Source organism: Gymnoscopelus microlampas (genome assembly GCF_963454915.1).
Source record: "Gymnoscopelus microlampas genome assembly, chromosome: 6".
Taxonomy (NCBI): domain Eukaryota; kingdom Metazoa; phylum Chordata; class Actinopteri; order Myctophiformes; family Myctophidae; genus Gymnoscopelus; species Gymnoscopelus microlampas.
The window spans coordinates 5,375,418-5,378,742 of NC_139943.1; the positions used below are offsets into that span (position 1 = coordinate 5,375,418).

At 35.3% G+C, this 3,325-nt stretch overlaps 1 long non-coding RNA gene across 1 annotated transcript; it reads right to left on the reverse strand.

The window, feature by feature from the left end:
• Nucleotides 1-259: 259 nt before the first annotated feature.
• On the reverse strand, nucleotides 260-2,940 carry LOC311047423. The gene is made up of 3 exons (XR_014600987.1): nucleotides 2,900-2,940; nucleotides 1,249-1,377; nucleotides 260-462 (listed from the first exon to the last, which is right to left on the reverse strand). It is a non-coding gene; the product is annotated as an uncharacterized lncRNA (long non-coding RNA).
• Between the last annotated feature and the right edge of the window lie 385 nt (nucleotides 2,941-3,325).

Consider the following 3,325-nt stretch of genomic DNA (forward strand, 5'->3'; position numbering starts at 1 on the left):
AAGCTCACAACACATCACTGTGAGCTTGTAGATCAGCTATTTCTGAATAGTAAGTAAACATAGTGGTTAAAATGATGATGATGATGATGACTATTAAAATAAAAGTATATCTAAATTGTACTTAAGTAGTATTTGAGTAAATGTACTCAGTGAGTTTCCAGCCGTGTAAGGAGCAGTGTTACATTGAATAGAGCAGAAAACCACTGAATGTGTTGTGATTGGCTGAGTTATCATAGAGCCTCCACCCACGAGCTAACCTCATGTCTACTGTGTGTCCCTGCTCCATCTCTACTATCACTCCATTAGACATGTATTCTAAACCATCATGATTATTCTGTCCCCAGTTATTAATGAGTTGCTGATTATTTTTATACATCCTGATCTCCATATACTGTGATGATCCATAGGTAGCTGCAGTGAATCTGAAGTAATAAACTCCTTTCACTGGAGATCGAAAAGAACCTGGGAACACACACACACACACACACACACACACACACACACACACACACACACACACACACACACACACACACACACACACACACACACACACACACACACACACACACACACACACACACGTCATGTTGATGCTTTTTAAACACTGTTAAATACTTAAACTCTATTTTTTCTAAAGGAAAGATTTTCAAAAAATTTCTAAAATATCCGATCTACAAGCTCACATATATTTTAAAAGAGTGTTTGAACATTTTAGCCTGTAATGACGCAGCAGAGTTTAACCCTTCACATGCTGTTACTGATGTTTTCACACAGATGTAAGTTGTGTCATTAGTTGGTGAGACATAATTGACTGTGACTGTGAAGCTAATTAACATAATGAACAGTGTTGGAAAGTAAGTAATATGTAACTTAAAGTAATATTACTTTTTTCCAGTAACTAGTAAAGTAACTAATTACTTTTGGCAGGGAGTAATAAGTAAAGTAACTATATTACTTTTTAAACAAGTAATATATAATAAGTAATATATTACTTTTTTCCAGTGACTAGTAAAGTAACTAATTACTTTTGGCAGGGAGTAAAGTAACTATATTACTTTAAAAAAAAGTAATAAGTAATATATGACTATGTTTTAGTAACTCTTCCAACACTGATAATGAACATATTCACTTATGTAAAGCTCATTAACATAATTAACTTCATCACTTAATATAAACCCATTAATATAATTAACATCATCACTTCAAGTAAAGCTCATTAACATGATTAACATAATCACCACCTACCTGTAGATGGATCGTAGGCGTTGCCGATGTTAGTGAAGACTCTCTTATAAACCAGAGTGGTTTCAGAACTAAATGGTCCAACATATCCATCACCCAAATAATGAGCAGAGAAGGCCACCTTTGGTTGGTCTGTCAACACAGGAGCATTATCACATTATTTATATTGTTATAAAAGCATATTTTATACTATTAATTATCTAATTATGTATGTGATTATGAAGTTGTCGGGCAGAAACCTCATATCTCCATGTTTTTTCCATAAAGTAACGCCCTACTTCATCATACAAGAGTGTTGCAAAGATGGTGAAAATATCAGATCTACAAGCTCACATTCACAACACGTCACAATGAGCTTGTAGATCTGCTATTTTCACTATTTTAAAATGTTTTTAAATGATAATAAAAAGGAATGACTTTGGACATACAGCGACATATCGTTGTCAGGGGCGGATTAAGACTTCGTGGTTCCCGGTGCTTGGACCCGGTTCGGTGCCCCCCCGGAGCGTTTTGTCAACGGGGGGGGGGGGGGGGGGGGGGAGCTAGTGGAAAAAGAATGACGCTTCACCGGCGCGTTTCAATGTTGTAGCGCTCCTTTAGCAGCCCTGCTTCTACATTTCGCCGTTTTATTTTTTTTTCTTACGCCGTTTGGTGCCCCCCCCCCCCCCCCCCAAGGTTGGTGCCCTGAGCTTCAGCACATAAAGCCTGTTGGATAAGCCACCACTGATCGTTGTTGTCGGGCAGAAAACCTTGCATCTCCATATTTAGACTTTTTATGCTTTTTTTTTGTAAATGAATGCCTTACATCATCATACAAGAGTGTCAGAATAGTGAAAATATCATATCTACAAGCTCTTTGTAGATCTGCTATTTTCACTATTTTAAATGTTTTTTTTAAATAGTAATAAAAAACTGAATGGTTTTGGAAATACAAGGTTTTCACTTTTCACACACATTATTGATATCTTTATAAAAACATTCATTATACTATACAATATCAAATTATTCGTATTAATATTACAGCATATCGTTGTCAGGCAAAAAACTTGCATCTCCATATTTAGACATCCCATCTGAAAAGGTTTTGTGCCAGGGACCCCCAGAAGAGAAGATTTATGTTAAAAGCATTTTCGATATTTTAAAATGTTCACAAATAGCAGATGTACAAGCTCACAGCGTGGCACAATGTGAACGTATAAATGGATAAAGTGGTTAAAATGATTGTGATGCTGTATTAAATACTTTTGATGGAGACCCCATGGAACCCCCTCAAGGACCCCTGGGGGTCCCCAGACCCCACTTTGAGAACCGCTGATATATAGGACTATGTCCATATATAGGTCCACTATCTAAGGACTTTCGTTGTTTGTGTACTTTTGTTGTTGTTTTTATATTTTTAAGTTCAAAATAAACATTCATTTATTTATTCATTAATTGGCATATATGAGAACCGGTTGTTCAGAACCATCGATCCAACCGCTATCACCATATATGGGCATGCCCGTATACAGTATGGGCATATACTGATGACATCAGGGATCTCCATATATGGGTATGAAAGGGACACAGACAGGCTGACAGACGGGTACAACAGGTATTACATAACCAGGTGGGACATAATTATACAACTTTTATATTTGATAAACATACTTACTGGAAAGTTTCTGCACTTTGTCCTCAGCGACAGACAGCTTCGTTTGTACTGTGGACAGCTGAGCATCATGAGCTGAAATCAATACAACATGAATATTCAATCAATATGACATGAATATTAAATCAAAGCTTGAATATTAAATCAATACAACATAAATATTAAATCAATATGACATGAATATTAAATCAATATGACATGAATATTAAATCAATATGACATGAATATTAAATAAATATGACATGAATATTAAATCAAAGCTTGAATATTAAATCAATACAACATAAATATTAAATCAATAAAGCATGAAAATGCAATCAATACAACATGAATATTCAATCAAAATGCTCCTACGAGTGGATTATATGGATCAAACACAATAAATAACATGATGAAAACAAGATCAGATCTCTGAGCTCAACTGAATTA